The following is a 17,860-nucleotide window of genomic DNA, read 5'->3' on the forward strand; positions in this document are numbered from 1 at the left end:
GTTGGTATGCTGTGTTAGAGTGTGTTGGTATGTTGGGTTAGAGTGTGTTGGGTTAGAGTGTGTTAGTATGCTGGGTTAGAGTGTGTTGGTATGTTGGGTTAGAGTGTGTTGGTATGTTGGGTTAGAGTGTGTTGGTATGTTGGGTTAGAGTGTGTTGGTATGTTGGGTTAGAGGGTGTTGATATGTTGAGTTAGAGTGTGTTGGTATGCTGTGTTAGAGTGTGTTGGTATGTTGGGTTAGAGTGTGTTGGGTTAGAGTGTGTTAGTATGCTGGGTTAGAGTGTGTTGGTATGTTGGGTTAGAGTGTGTTGGTATGTTGGGTTAGAGTGTATTGGTATGTTGGGTTAGAGTGTGTTGGTATGTTGGGTTAGACTGTGTTGGTATGCTGGGTTAGAGTGTGTTGGTATGTTGGGTTAGAGTGTGTTGGTATGTTGGGTTAGAGGGTGTTGATATGTTGAGTTAGAGTGTGTTGGTATGCTGTGTTAGAGTGTGTTAGTATGCTGGGTTAGAGTGTGTTGGTATGTTGGGTTAGAGTGTGTTGATATGTTGAGTTAGAGTGTGTTGGTATGCTGTGTTAGAGTGTGTTGGTATGTTGGGTTAGAGTGTGTTGGTATGTTGGGTTAGAGGGTGTTGATATGTTGAGTTAGAGTGTGTTGGTATGCTGGGTTTGTAATGGTTTCTATTGAGAAGTAGAGGAGTCAGGCGCAGGACACAGGAATAAGTGTAAACAAAACGTGTTTACTCAAAATTATCAATAAACTTCTCACAGAAAAATGACATGGTTTAAAAAAAACACCAACAACCACAAAACAGGAAACAATCACGGACAAGACAAACAGGAAAGGCAGAGGGTTAAATAATGAACATAATTAGGGAAATCAAAAACAGGTGTACACAATAAAGACAAAACCAAACGAACAGTGAAACATCGATCGGTGGTAACTAGTAAGCCGGTGACGTCGACCGCCGAACGCCGCCCGAACAAGGAGAGGGGCCGACTTCGGTGGGAGTCGTGACAGTACCCCCCTCCTGACGCGCGGCTCCAGCTGCGCGCCGACACTGGCCTCGGGGACGACCCGGAGGACGGGGAGCAGGGCGATCCTGGATTAACGATGGGTCCAGGATGTCCTCCACCGGTACCCAGCTTCGCTCCTCCGGGCCGTACCCCTTCCACTCCACGAGGTACTGAAGGCCCCTCGCCCGACGTCTAGAGTCCATAAGGGCTCGTACTGTATACGCCGGGGCCCCCTCGATGTCCAGAGGGGGCAGAGGAACCTCCCGCACCTCCGACTGCTGGAGCGGACCAGCCACCACCGGCCTGAGGAGAGACACATGGAACGAGGGGTTAATATGATAATCAGGGGGAAGTTGTAACCTATAACAAACCTCGTTCAATCTCCTCAGGACTTTAAATGGCCCCACAAACCGCGGACCCAGCATCCGGCAGGGCAGGTGAAGGGGCAGGTTTCGGGTCGAGAGCCAGACCCGATCACCCGGTGCATAAACCGGGGCCTCACTGCGGTGGCTGTCGGCATTCGCCTTTTGCCGCCTGATGGCTCATTGAAGACGTACATGGGCAGCGTTCCATGTCTCCTCCGAGTGCCGAAACCATTCATCCACCGCAGGAGCCTCGATCTGGCTCTGATGCCATGGTGCCAGGACCGGCTGATACCCTAGCACACACAGAAAAGGGGTAAGGTTAGTAGAAGAGTGGCGTAGGGAATTTTGGGCCATCTCTGCCCAGGGGATTAACGATGCCCACTCTCCCGGCCGGTCCTGGCAATAGGACCGCAGAAACCTACCCACCTCTTGGTTGACTCTTTCCACCTGCCCGTTACTTTCGGGGTGGAACCCTGAGGTAAGGCTGACCGAGACCGCCAGGCGTTCCATAAACGCCCTTCAGACTCTAGACGTAAATTGGAGACCCCGATCAGACACTATATCCTCAGGCACCCCGTAGTGCCGGAATACATGGGTGAACAGGGCCTTCGCAGTCTGTAGAGCCGTAGGGAGACCGGGCAAAGAAAGGAGATGGCAGGACTTAGAAAACCGATCCACAACGACCAGGATTGTAGTGTTACCCCATGACGGGGGGAGATCCATCACGAAATCCACCGATAGGTGTGACCACGGTCGTTGCGGAACGGGAAGGGGTTGTAATTTCCCTCTGGGCAGATGTCTAGGTGCCTTGCACTGTGCGCATACCGAACAGGAGGAGACATAAACCCTCACGTCCTTGGCTAATGTGAGCCACCAGTACTTCCCCGTAAGGCAGCGCACCATCCGACCGATACCAGGATGACCAGAGGAGGGTGATGTCGGGGCCCAACAGACCAAACGATCGCGAACATCAAACGGCACGTACACGCGCCCAACGGGACACTGGGAGGGAGTGGGTTCTGCACGTGACGCCCGTTCGATGTCCGCGTCCACCTCCCATACCACCGGTGCCACCAGGCATGAAGCTGGAATTATGGGAGTGGGCTCTGTGGACCGCTCCTCTGTATCATACAGCCGGGACAGTGCATCTGCCTTGACGTTCTGGGAACCTGGTTTGTAGGAAAGAGTGAAAAGAAAGCATGTGAAAAACATAGCCCACCTAGCCTGGCGAGGGTTCAGTCTCCTCGCTGCCCGAATGTACTCCAGATTTCGGTGGTCAGTCCAAATGAGAAAAGGATGTCTAGCCCCCTCAAGTCAATGTCTCCATGCTTTCAGAGCCCCGACAACAGCTAATAACTCCCTATCCCCCACATCATAGTTTCGCTCCGCTGGGCTGAGCTTCTTCAAAAAGAAAGCACAGGGGCGGAGTTTTGGTGGTTTACCCGAGCGCTGAGATAGCACAGCCCCTATTCCAGCCTCGGATGCGTCCACCTTAACTATGAACGCTAAGGAGGGATCAGGATGCGCCAGCACTGGAGCCGTGGTAAACAGAGCCTTCAGGTTACCAAAAGCTCTGTCCGCCTCAGCCAACCACCGCAATCGCACCGGTCCCCCCTTCAGTAAGGAGGTAATGGGAGCCGCCACCTGGCCAAAATCCCGGATAAACCTCCGGTAGTAGTTGGCAAACCCTAAAAACCGCTGCACCTCCTTTACCGTGGTTGGAGTCGGCCAATTAAGCACGGCTGAAATGCGGTCAGTCTCCATCTCCACCCCTGACGCGGACAAACGGTACCCAAGGAAGGAGACAGACTGTTGAAAGAACAGACATTTCTCCGCCTTGACGTAAAGGTCATGCTCCAACAGTCGACCAAGCACCATTCGTACAAGGGACACATGCTCAGCGCGGGTAGTGGAGTATATTAGAATATCATCTATATACACCACTACACCCCGCCCATGCAGGTCCCTGAAGATCTCATCCACAAATGATTGGAAGACGGATGGAGCATTCATTAACCCATACGGCATGACGAGGTACTCATAGTGCCCAGAAGTAGTGCTAAATGCCGTCTTCCATTCATCCCATCCCTTGATACGCACCAGGTTGTACGTGCTCCTGAGGTCCAATTTTGTGAAGAAGCGCGCCCCGAGCAATGACTCTGTCATACTGGCGATCAGAGGCAGCGGGTAACTGTATTCAACAGTAATCTGGTTCAAACCTCGATAGTCAATGCACGGGCGTAAACCTCCATCCTTCTTCTTCACAAAAAAGAAACTCGAGGAGACAGGTGAAATGGAGGGCCGAATGTATCCCTGTCCCAGAGATTCAGCGACACATGTTTCCATAGCCGCCGTCTCCTCCTTTGACAGAGGATACACGTGACTCCTGGGAAGTGCAGCGCCCTCCAGGAGATTTATCGCACAATCCCCCGGTCGATGGGGTGGTAATTGAGTCGCCTTCCTTTTACAGAAGGCGATTGCCAAATCGGCATATTCGGGAGGAATGTGCATGGTGGAAACCTGGTTTGGACTTTCCACCGTAGTGGCACCTAAGGAAACACCTAAACACCTCCCTGAACACTGACAGGACCATCCCTTGAGAACCCTCTGTTGCTACGAAATAATAGGATCATGAGAAGCCAACCAGGGAAGACCCAACGCAACGGGAAACGCAGGAGCGTCAATCAGAAAGAGACTAATACTCTCTTCATGACTCCCCTGCGTTACCATAGCAATGGGAGCTGTGACCTCCCTAATCAGCCCTGACCCCAACGGACGACTATCTAGGGCATGTACAGGGAAGGGAACATCAACGGGAACAATAGGAATCCCTAATCTATGGGCTAAGGACCGATCAATAAAGTTCCCAGCTGCGCCTGAATCTACTAGCGCCTTATGCTGGGAATGTGGGGAAAACCACGGAAATCCTATAGATACCCACATGTGAGCAACAGGGGGGTCTGGGTGAGTCGTGTGCCTACTCACCTGAGATGAACCACCAGTGTTCCGCCTACCACCTCGACTACCTGGAAAACCTCCCCAGCACCGACCAGCAGTGTGCCCTCTGCGGTCACCTCTAGTGCCTGGAATGGTCTTCCCTCCGGTCTCCCTAGTACCAGCCCCTCCCAACTCCATAGGAGTTGGTTCTAAGGGACTGGGGGATGGAACCAACGGACCCCGATCCGGACGTCCGCGGGAGGCCAGCAGGTTATCCAGCTGGATCGATAAGTCCACCAGCTGGTCCAGGTGGATGGTGGTGTCCCTGCAGGCTAGCTCCCTACGAACGTCCTCTCGCAAACTACACCTGTAGTGATCGATCAGGGCCCACTCATTCCACCCCGCACCAGCCGCCAGAGTTCTAAAGTCCAGTGCAAACTCCTGAGCGCTCCTCATCTCCTGTCTTAAATGTAACAAGTGCTCTCCCGCCGCTCTCCCTTCTGGTGGATGATCAAATACTGCCCGAAAGCGGCGGGAGAAGTCCTCGTAGTCTTCCAGAGTCGGGCCTTCCTCTTCCCAGATGGTGTTGGCCCACTCCAGGGCTTTACCAGTCAGACAGGAGATGAGGGCGCTCACTCTCTCGCGTTCCGAGGGTGCCGGCTGGACAGCCGCCAGGTAGAGCTCCAGCTGGAGTAGGAACCCCTGGCACCCGGCAGCTGTTCCGTCATACGCACCTGGGAGCGAGAGCCGAATCCCACCGGATACTGACGACGGATGGGTAGAAATGGGTGTATCGGGAGGTGCGACTGGCGGTGGTGTGGCTGGGTTGAAGGGAAATCTTGTTCTCTCCACTCTCTCCATGGTCTGCAGCACGCAATCCATAGCTGTCATGAGACTCTGTATATTACTCGCTTGCTGCTGGACGCGCTCCTCTACAGTAATAGGAAGGCTGGCTGCTCCTGCTGACTCCATAGTCTGGTCCGTGATTCTGTAATGGTTTCTATTGAGAAGTAGAGGAGTCGGGCGCAGGACACAGGAATAAGTGTAAACAAAACGTGTTTACTCAAAATTATCAATAAACTTCTCACAGAAAAATGACATGGTTTAAAAAAACCACCAACAACCACAAAACAGGGAACAATCACGGACAATACAAACAGGAAAGGCAGAGGGTTAAATAATGAACACAATTAGGGAAATCAAAAACAGGTGTACACAATAAAGACAAAACCAAACGAACAGTGAAACATCGATCGGTGGCAACTAGTAAACCGGTGACGTCGACCGCCGAACGCCGCCCCGAACAAGGAGAGGGGACGACTTCGGCGGGAGTCGTGACAGGGTTAGAGTGTTGGTATGTTGGGTTAGAGTGTGTTGGGTTAGAGTGTGTTGGTCTGTTGGGTTAGAGTGTGTTGGGTTAGAGTGTGTTGGTATGTTAAGTTAGAGTGTGTTGGTATGTTGGGTTAGAGTGTGTTGGTATGTTAAGTTAGAGTGTGTTGGTATGTTGGGTTAGAGTGTGTTGGTATGTTGGGTTAGATTGTGTTGGGTTAGAGGGTGTTGGTATGTTGGGTTAGAGTGTGTTGGATTAGAGTGTATTGGTATGCTGGGTTAGAGTGTATTGGTATGCTGGGTTAGAGTGTGTTGGTATGTTGGGTTAGAGTGTGTTGGTATGTTGGGTTAGAGTGTGTTGGTATGTTGGGTTAGAGTGTGTTGGTATATTGGGTTAGAGTGTGTTAGTATGCTGGGTTAGAGTGTGTTGGATTAGAGTGTGTTGGTATGTTGGGTTAGAGTGTGTTGGTATGTTGGGTTAGAGTGTGCTGGTATGTTGGGTTAGAGTGTGTTGGATTAGAGTGTGTTGGTATGTTGGGTTAGAGTGTGTTGGTATGTTGGGTTAGTGTGTTGGGTTAGAGTGTGTTGGTATGTTGGGTTAGTGTGTTGGGTTAGAGTGTGTTGGTATGTTGGGTTAGAGTGTGTTGGTATGTTGGGTTAGAGTGTGTTGGTATGCTGGGTTAGAGTGTGTTGGTATGCTGTGTTAGAGTGTGTTGGTATGTTGGGTTAGACTGTGTTGGTATGTTGGGTAGTCCTAAAGAGTAGTTTACAGCATGTGACTCAATGGGGTGTGGATTTAGAGTTTGTAAATTTCGGAAAGGTGGAGAGAGAGATAGAGAGAGAGAGAAATGGGTCTGTTATTAGACTGAGCCTCAGTAATCTGAGGGGGGGGCTTTATCCTCCTTCCTGCTGCTGCCTGGCCTGCCTCCTCTACTACATAATCTATGTGCTTGTTTACTACATGACATTAACATGAAATCTACTACGTTCACTGTACAGTTACATAACACTACACTGATGGATCTGCTGGATGCATACATATTTGTACCTAATCTGATTTAGGTGTGTGTGTCTGTGCTTTCAGTATCATCCTCCAGACTGCTAGGACGTAACTCGTACAGTATATGTACAGTATTAACACTTTTGACTTGCCTCCTTCGATCCCCCTCTGAGAGGATACGCCACAAGCACCCCCCACACACACACACACACACACACACACACACACACACACACCTAAATCAGATGAGGTACCCCTCCAGGTGAGACCATGGCCATTGTGGAACGGGTAAGGGGTGTAACTTACCTCTGGGCAGGTGCCTAGGAGCCTTACACTGGGCGCACACCGAGCAGGAGGAAACATAAATCCTCACGTCCTTGGCCAAGGTGGGCCACCAGTACTTCCCACGCAAACAGCGCACTCTCCGACCGATACCTGGATGACCACAGGAGGGTAACGTGTGAGCCCAATAGATCAGCCTGTCACGGACAGCAGACAGAACGTACAGATGCCCAGCGGGACACTGGAGGGGAGCGGGCTCTGCACCTAACGCCTGCTCAATGTCCGCGTCCAGCTCCCATACTACCAGTGCCACCAGGCAGGAAGCCGGGAGTATGGGGGTGGGATCCATGGGCCGCTCCTCTGTGTCATACAGCCGGGACAGTGCGTCTGCCTTGACGTTCTGGGAACCTGGTCTGTACGAAAGGGTGAAAACAAAACGGGTAAAAAACATGGCCCACCTTGCCTGGCGAGGATTCTGTCTCCTCGCTGCTCGGATGTACTCCAGATTGCGGTGGTCAGTCCGGATGAGAAAAGGGTGTTTAGCCCCCACAAGCCAATGTCTCCACGCTTTAAAAGCCTTGATGACAGCCAACAGCTCCCGGTCCCCCACATCATAGTTTCGCTCCGCCAGGCTGAGCTTCCTCGAGAAGAAGGCACAGGGGCGGAGCTTCGGTGGCGTACCCGAGCGCTGAGAGAGCACGGCTCCTATCCCAGCCTCGGACGTGTCCACCTCCACTGTGAACACCAAAGAGGGATCCGGATGGACCAGCACAGGAGCCGAGGTAAACAGGGCCCTTAGGTGAACAAAAGCCCTGTCCGCCTCAGCCGACCACTGCAACCGAACCGGACCCCCCTTCAGCAGTGAGGTAATGGGAGACGCTACCTGACCAAAACCCTGGATAAACCTCTGCTAGTAATTGTCAAACCCTAGAAAACGCTGCACCTCCTTTACCGTGGTGGGAGTCGACCAATTACGCACGGCTGAAATGCGGTCACTCTCCATCTCCACCCCTGAGGTGGAAATGCGGTATCCTAGGAAGGAGACAGACTGCTGGAAGAACAGGCATTTCTTAGCCTTGACATACAGGTCATGCTCCAACAGTCGACCAAGCACCCTGCGCACCAAGGACACATGCTCGGCGCGTGCAGCGGAGTATATCAGAATGTCATTGATATACACCACTACACCCTGCCCGTGCAGGTCCCTGAAAATCTCGTCCACAAAGGCTTGGAAGACTGACGGAGCATTCATCAACCCGTACGGCATGACGAGGTACTCATAATGCCCTGAGGTGGTACTGAACGCTGTCTTCCACTCGTCTTCCTCCCGGATACGCACCAGGTTGTAAGCGCTCCTGAGATCTAGTGTCGTGAAGAAGTGCGCCCCGTGCATTGACTCAATCGCTGTGGCTATGAGAGGTAGCGGGTAACTGTACTTCACAGTGATCTGGTTAAGAGCTCGATAGTCAATACACGGGCGCAGACCCCCCTCCTTCTTCTTCACAAAAAAGAAACTCGAGGAGGCGAGTGAAGTAGAGGACCGAATGTACCCCTGACACAGAGATTCGGAGACATATGTTTCCATAGCCGCCGTCTCCGCCTGTGACAGGGGATACACGTGACTCCTGGGAAGTGCGGTGTCTACCAGGAGATTTATCGCACAATTCGCCCCGACGATGGGATGGTAATTGTGTCCCCTTCTTTTTGGAGAAGGTGAGAGCCAATTCGGAATATTCGGGGGGAATGCGCACGGTGGAGACCTGGTCTGGACTTTCCACCGTAGTAGCACCAACAGAAACCCCTAAACACCTCCCCGAGCACTCTCGTGACCACCCCGTGAGAGCCCTCCGTTGCCATGAAACAGTGGGGTCATGACAGGCTAACCAGGGTAGGCCTAGCACCACGGGAAACGCAGGAGAGTCAATGAGGAAGAGACAGATTCTCTCCTTGTGACCCCCCTGTGTCACCATACCCAGGGGAGTGGTGGCCTCCCTAATCAACCCTGACCCTAATGGTCGACTGTCTTAGGCATGAACTGGGAAGGGCATAGCCACTGGAACAATGGGGATCCCTAAACAATGGTCGAATGATCTGTCTATGAAATTCCCAGCCGCACCTGAATCGACGAGCGCCTTATGCTGGGAATGCGGGGAAAACTCAGGAAAAGTAACATACACAAACAGGTGTGCAACAGAGGGTTCTGGGTGAGACTGGTGCCGGCTCACCTGGGGTGACGCCAGAGTGCCCTGCCTGCTGCCTCGACCCCCAGAGGAACCAACTCGGCACCGACCGGCAGTGTGACCTCTGCGGCCACAGATGGTGCACGTGACGGAACCTCCTCTGGTCTCCCTGAGTGCAGCACCTCCCAGCTCCATGGGCATCGGAGCGTTGGTGCTGGGGAATGGAACCGACAAACCCCGCTCTGGACGTCCGCGGGTAGCCAGCAGGTTATCCAGCCGAATGGACAGGTCCACCAGCTGGTCAAAGGTGAGGGTGGTGTCCCTGCAGGCCAACTCCCGACGGACATCCTCGTGCAAACTGCAGTGATAGTGGTCGATCAGGGCCCTGTCGTTCCATCCCGCGCCGGCGGCCAGGGTCCGAAAGTCAATCGCGAACTCCTGGGTGCTCCTTGTCCCCTGCCTCAGATGGAAGAGACGTTCACCCGCCGTCGAAGACTGCCCGGAAGCGGTGGGTGAAATCCTCAAAATGGTCCAGCGCCGCATCTCCTTCTCTCCACATGGCGTTGTCCCACTCCAGGGCTTTCCCCGAGTGGCACGAGACGAGGGCAGACACCCTCTCACGTCCCGAAGGAGCCGGGTGGACGGTGGCCAGGTATAGGTCCAGCTACAACAGGAAACCCTGGCAGCGTGCAACCGTCCCATCGTACTCCCGGGGAAGGGCGAGGCGAATCCCAGTGGGACCAGGTGCAGGGGGGGGGGGGGGTAGTGGAGTCCCCGGTTGTGCTGGTGGAGGCGCTGGAAGAACTCCCTGTCTCTCCCAGCGGTCCATGGTTTGGACGACGAGGTCCATGGCGGCACCGAGATGGTGGATTATCGCCGCATGCTCCCGGACTCGCTCCTCGACCCCTATACCAGGGGCACCTGCTCCTGCTGACTCCATATTCAGGTGTGGAATTCTGTAAGAGGTGCGTAACTGGCTGCAGGGAAGTCAGGTGCAGGAGAGCAGAACTGGGTAACAACCGGAGCAGTTTAATAAGGCAAAACAAACTGCACCCAGAACAACAAAATACGGGTTGAAATACCCGTAGCAAACCAGTCTGAAGTGCACATACACTTTACAACAAACAATTCCACACACAGACATGGGGGGGAACAGAGGGTTATATGCACGTCAAGTAATGAGGGAATGTAAACCAGGTGTGCGGGAAAACAAGACAAAACAAATGGAAAATGAAAGGTCATTTGGCGATGGCTAGAAGACCGGTGACGTCGACCGCCGAACGCCGCCCGAACTAGTTGTCACGACTTCGGCGGAAGTCGTGACAACTAGCCACTTTTAACAATGCCACTTTTATATGTTTACATACCCTACATTACTCATCTCATATGTATATACTGTACTCTATACCATCTACTACATCTTGCCATCTTGATGTAATGTATCACTAGCCACTTTAAACAATGACACTTATATGTTTACATATCCTACATTACTCATCTCATATGTATATACTGTACTCTATACCACACTACTGCATCTTGCCTATGCCGTTCTATACCATCACTCATTCAAATATTTTTTTATGTCCATATTCTTATTCATTCCTTTACACTTGTGTGTGTATAAGGTAGTTGTTGTGAAATTGTTAGGTTAGATTACTCGTTGGATATTACTGCATTGTCGGAACTAGAAGCACAAGCACTTCGCTACACTCGCATTAACATCTGCTAACCATGTGTATGTGACAAATAAAATTTGATTTGATTTGAAATCGAAAATTATTATATTGTGATGTCAGGGAAAGATGTATGCGCTAGCTAACGTTTCCAAAAGCTAACCAAACAAAAACATTATTACTTTTACCATACTTGTTTTTGCCATCATGTGCATTAGTAGCAAAATGTCTGACTTATTTACATTCGTTTTTACTTACACTTGTATGTTGACTTCTCCGTATTAATGTTGGTTCTATGTTTTGGCTGACTTTTCTTAGCAGATGTACAATCATCGCGAATTGAATTATAGGGCGTTTCAGGCCCCGGAGTGAACAGAATTGTATACTTGCACACTCAACCACAAACGCGGGCTGAGGGCTTACATTGCCAACTTTGCTTGCTTGGCTAATTGTTTGGACCGATGGAAAAGATGGCCGCAGGGATTCCCCCAAGGGCATAAGGCGAGGGTAAGTGGAACGCAGCCCCTGTATTTTGGGTTATCATGTCACATGACCTAGATTTTAACCTTTATTTGAAGCCTTTCCCAGAAATTTGAATTGCACCAAAAATTAAAGAAATTGTCTGAGGATGGTGCTGGACTATCTGACATAAAAAGAAAAGGGGACAGTTTGATGAAAAAGCTTTAACTAAAGACGATTGTCCCAAACACAGGGCCCTAGACATGACACCTTCCATGCTGAGAAGGTCACAATGGAGACTGAACATTCTGTTTAATTCAAATACACAAACATCCAATTATAAATTAAACTCTATTTATTTTCTTATAACAAAACTGAATACCTATTTAAGTTTATTTTTTTATTACGTTTTTTATTAAGTTATTATTATTACTATTGAAATTGTAATTTGACAAAAACACTAACAACCATCCATTGAGTTACTGTGTGCCATGTCTTTAACTCCGTTTTAAATCCAGCGGATGTGCTGGACTCTTCCATCCCTGCTCCTCCCCAACAGGCAGCGTATCCATGGAGTTGAATGTTAAGTTAGGGAGCAGAAATTTGAGAGGGTGTGGTTCTCCAAGCTCAGACAGACAGGATAGAGCACTGCCATCCCATCCTCCACCAACCAACATTCACAAACAAAAAACCACACACGCACAAAAACACATACAAGTAACAAAACCCAGGTGTGCACACACACACATCCCCTGACATAGTGACTGGCTGATTCAGTACCGGGCTAATCTCTTCTGACACACTGACTGGTTCTAAGCTACAACAACAAAGACCGCCTCCCCCCCTGCTTCTCTTCACAGCCCCCCCCTTGTATCCATGCAGTTTTTAGCTAGAGAAGCCCCTGCCTCCTCCCTCCCTCCCTCTCTAGCAAGGGCAGGAGGAAGAGGAGGGGGAGAAAGAGGAGTGGATATGTAGAGGGCACATAGAGGAAACAGGATGACATGACTGCTGAGTGGGGTTTAGGGAACCAAGAAGTAGAATTTAGTGTTTATTTTGTGTGTGTTTAGTTTTATTCCTTATTTTGAACATTTGAATTAAAGAAAGTCAAAAGATAACCTCCTCCCCCACCCACCCACCACACAGCCTAGAATGAATGAACTCCAATGTTATGCCAGACAGAGCCTCCCAACACAGATCAGCTCAGCATTGCCTTAAAAATAAAACAGTCAGCAAAGGATTTTCAGGGGAAATGGAAAGAGAGCCTGTGACATGACTTCTGCTTTTGGACACTAACAAGGTGACACTCCATGTCAACTCCTCCTCCACAGTTACTGGATTGGTTGAACAGTGCAGAAGAGAACCTCCCGACAGTTTTTCTTCTTCTCGTCAAGACCAGTATGTAGGGCAGTGTTGACCAAACTCGGTCCTGGGTACGCCAAGGGGTAAATGTTTTGGTTTTTGCCCTAGCTGTTATGTGCCATACATAAGCATCTACCTCTGGTACCAAAAGTTACATGTTCAAATCCAACAATAGAAAGTTATTTTTGTTTTAAGCCTATCGCAAACCTTAACCCTTACCTTAACCATTCTCAGTGAATGCCTCACCTTAAGATTTTGGAGTTAATTCGTAATTAATGCCTAAGCATCTGCCTTTGATTTCGGAGTTAATGCCTAACCTTAACCATAACCTTAAAAATGTGGAGTTAATGCCTACACTTAACCCTAAACACTTTGAAATTTGGCGTTTGGAACAACTTCAAAATTTGACATTTGAGAAACATGGCTGGTTTGGAACCCTCCACACCCTCCGCCCCTCCGCCCCTCTGTCTCTCTATCCCTCTCTCTGTCTCTCTCTGTGCCTGCTGTGTTCATTCACTGTGCTCCATTAGAAGTCACGCGAGGCAAGCCATGCTGTACTCTAATACTGACCGCACACACACACACACACACACACACACACACACACACACACACACACACACACACACACACACACACACACACACACACACACACACACACACACACACAAACGCACCCGCACCTGCACACACAGACACACACACACACTTACTTGCACTTGCACTCACCCAAATCCTCCAGGGCTGAATGCTGACTAGTCTCAAAACAACCTTGATCTGCATTAAACATGCACACTGCCAATAGGAGGCATAGAGTTAACCATCACTACACTAGTCCTGCCTGTGAACTGCAATACCAAGAGAGAGAATAGAGTTAACCTCCACACCACTGAACCTACTGTTTAAGGAATATATAGACACACATTTTAAAGGATTAACAAATTTAGATAGCAGACATATCAAATTCTGTCCCTTGCTTGGTGGCCATTATGATGTCATCAGCAGGGGGCAGACTAAAATACATGATGTGGACCATATTTTCAAGGACACAGAAGTCTCTCAAAACACAATGTGGGATATTTGGGGAAGAGTTATGCTACGATGCTCATAGTGACACCATCTTACATGGCTTCTCAATTATTGAAGCAGAGTGACTAAATGAGAGACAAAGAGAAAAAGGTGGGATGAGAGAGAGAGAGAGAAATGGTGAAAGGGTGAAAGCAGGATGGTGAAAGAGGTATAAACTGGCGTGCTTCCGCTGAGTATGTAAATGAGGGTTATTTTGCATGTACCTTGACAACCCACACGCACGCACACGCATGCACACGCACCCTGAGGACTGATACACTCTGCCCATCTGTGTGTGTATTAGGGGCCGTGGCTCAGTGCTGCGGCATGCAGCTCAGTTTGGTGTGAAGTGAACACACATACTCACACACAGGGTTTGGAGAAGTGTATACAGCAGCGTGACCCAGAGTCCCCTGGTACCGGAACCTTCTAGAATGATTTAGAGCCACTGTCAGACACACAGGACTACAACTGGGTTAGAATGATGAAACGCCACCTGATCTGCTGGGCTGGGGAATCACATAGTTTGATGCCATTCCATTGTGTATGTGTGCCATTCAGAGGGTGAACAGGCAAGACAAAAGATTTAAGTGCCTTTGAACGGGGTATGGTAGTAGATGCCAGGCGCACCGGTTTGTTCCAAGAACTCCAACGCTGCTGGGTTTTTCACACTCAACAGCTTCCCGTGTGTATCAAGAATGGTCCACCATCCAAAGGTCATCTAGCCAACCTGTGGGAAGCATTGTAGTCAACATGGGCCAGCATCCCTGTGGAACTCAATACTAGGTAAATACTACTCATGTTTGGTATACTCAGTTTATTTGCCCTTCAAATGAAAACACTGTAGAATAAAACACAACACTGACAGTGATGTTATCTGATGAATAACGATGAAGCTTTTTCTCAAACCAGACCAGAGGATAGAGGTTGCATTCATACACAGCCCATCCATTCAACCAGCGATCACAAAATAGTGCCATGCACTGCGGGTGCTACTGAGTACTATGAAAACACCATTGAGAGTCTGTGTGTGTGTGTTTTGTGGGGGGTGGTCGAGTGTGTATGGGGTGAGGGTACTTGTGATATTGTGTGCGTGAGTGAGTGTGTGGGGAGATGGGTTGAGGGGTCTGTATGCGGTACAGTCCCATTGTGCCATGATGCTGTTATATAATGGGCTGGCCAGTGGGATGTCAGATAGACATCTCAGACAGAGTTCAGTGTGTCAAATCGGAGAGCCTGTTGTCCGGACCTCTGGCAGTCTCTATGGGGGTGCCACAGGGTTCAATTCTTGGGCCGACTCTTTTCTCTGTATACATCAATGATGTCGCTCTTGCTGCTGGTGATTCTCTGATCCACCTCTACGCAGACGACACCACTCTGTATACTTCTGGCCCTTCTTTGGACACTGTGCTAACTAACCTCCAGACGAGCTTCAATGCCATACAATTCTCCTTCCGTGGCCTCCAACTGCTCTTAAATGCAAGTAAAACTAAATGCATGCTCTTCAACCGATCGCTACCCGCACCTACCCGCCCGTCCAGCATCACTACTCTGGACGGTTCTGACTTAGAATATGTGGACAACTACAAATACCTAGGTGTCTGGTTAGACTGTAAACTCTCTTTCCAGACTCACATTAAGCATCTCCAATCCAAAATTAAATCTAGAATTGGCTTCCTATTTCGCAACAAAGCATCCTTCACTCATGCTGCCAAACATACCCTCGGAAATCTGACTATCCTACCGATCCTTGACTTCGGCGATGTCATTTACAAAATAGCATCCAACACTCTACTCAGCAAATTGGATGCAGTCTATCACAGTGCCATCCGTTTTGTCACCAAAGCCCATATACTACCCACCACTGCGACCTGTATGCTCTCGTTGGCTGGCCCTCGCTTCATATTCGTTGCCAAACCCACTGGCTCCAGGTCATCTATAGGTCTTTGCTAGGTAAAGCCCTGCCTTATCTCAGCTCACTGGTCACCATAGCGGCACCCACCCGTAGCACGCGCTCCAGCAGGTATATTTCACTGGTCACCCCAAAGCCAATCCCTCCTTTGGCCACCTTTCCTTCCAGTTCTCTGCTGCCAATGACTGGAACGAATTGCAAAAATCACTGAAGTTGGAGACCCATATCTCCCTAACTAACTTTCAGCACCAGCTGTCAGAGCAGCTCACAGATCACTGCACCTGTACATAGCCCACCTGTAAATAGCCCATCCAACTACCTCATCCCCATACAGTTTTTATTTTTTTGCTCCTTTGCACCCCAGTATCTCTACTTGCACATTTATCTTCTGCACATCTATCACTCCAGTGTTTAATTGCTAAATTGTAATTATTTTGCCACTATGGCCTATTTATTGCCTTACCTCCCTTATCTTACCTCATTTGCACACACTGAATGTAGACTTTTTTTCTCTATTGTTATTGACTGTATGTTTGTTTATTCCATGTAACTCTGTGTTGTTGTTTGTGTCGCACTGCTTTGCTTAATCTTGGCCAGGTCACAGTTGTAAATGAGAACTTGTTCTCAACTAGCCTCCCTGGTTAAATAAAAGTGAAATAACATTTTTAAAAAGTATCATTTTTTACCAAACAAATTTTTTGCCAGGGCATTTAGTCAGTCAATCCCTGCATGTGAGGAGGATGAATTGGAAAGATGTGTGTGTTTTGTGTGTGAGAGAGCCCTGTGAAAGTGAGAGAAATATGGAGATATAAAAAGAGGTGGAATGAGAATGAAAGAAAGAGAGAGTAAATAATGAAAAACAGAATTCCACAGAAAAAGAGTGGTGTTTGTACTCTTTGGCTGTACAGCTTAGTACAGTTACAGTAGTAGGCCTAGATCATTATAAAACAGCAGTGCAAGGGTTCTAAAACACTACTGCAGTAGTAGTACTAGGGAGGGGGAGAGGTGGAGAGGGAAGGGAGGGAGTAGACTAGAGGGTGGAGAGGGGCGGGAGAGCGTTGCATGTAATCCGGCAGACGGGGGGTAGCCCCCGGCTCACACTGCAGCTCTCGTGCTCAAACTACTACTACTGGACTCAGATGACCTACATCGCGCGCCAGGAGGAAAAGGAGAGAAAGGGAAAAGGGGGCGCGGAAAGGAAATAACCAAATAAACAAGGCGGCATCTTCAACATTATCCAGTGTTTTCAACCAATTCTATGAATGCATGTCAGTTTGTTTACGCATCCCGTAGTGATTGAGAAAACGCATTAATGCAGTTGTATCTATGTCTGACAGTGTATATATTCTATTCGAAATTCAAGTTCAATTGACAAGGCCGACCTAGGCTGTAGCCTATAACGTCACTCTACTCCCGACTGGTGGCCGACAATCCAAATTGCAATAAAGTAGCGTTTCCTACTCCTGGGCTGCGTTCAGTACGAAACAAAGTAGAGTAACGTTCAATTAAACGGAAACGGGGGTACTGAACGACCAATTAAAATACGGGGAGGGGTTGTGGATGAAAATGCTTGGCTTCTCTTGAAATACGCCACTCATTGCTTTAAGCCAAACCCACAAAAACGGAGCTAACGTACCTCAAAGTCTGTTCAATAAAAACGGCCAAAGACTCCAGCCACAAGACTGCTAAATAGTTAATCAAATAGCTACCCAGACTATCTGCATTGCCCGTTTTTGCACTCACTTATTTTGATTTATCACATAGTAAACAGTAGCAGCAGCGTTGGCTATCTGTCACTTTATTCCTATTATACATTATGTACATATCTACCTCAATGACCTTACACCCCTGAATATCTACTCTGTACTAATATAGCATAGCCAAGTTATCGTTACCCATTGAGTAGCTATTATGACTTTTATTATTACGTGTTTTAATTTTCTATTATTTCTCTCTGCATTGTTGGGAAGGGCCCGTAAGAAAGAATGTCACTGTTAGTCCAGACCTGTTGCTTACGAAGCATGTGACACATTTGATTTGAACGTTTTGGGGGAACGTGCCGTTCAGTACAAATATATACGAAACGTAGCAAAGGTTCAATCGAACTGAACACACTCTTGTACTCAAGTGACAAACTGCTACAACAAGACAATCATCTGTGTCAAATGCACGGTGATTGGGCAAATTGTAGACTACTTCTGGAAAATCTGTATTTTGATGAAAGTACTCTGCCTGCAGCATAGGCTCTTTTTGTTATCATTGGCCTCGCCCCCCCAT

Source organism: Salmo salar, chromosome ssa05 (genome assembly GCF_905237065.1).
Source record: "Salmo salar chromosome ssa05, Ssal_v3.1, whole genome shotgun sequence".
NCBI lineage: Eukaryota > Metazoa > Chordata > Actinopteri > Salmoniformes > Salmonidae > Salmo > Salmo salar.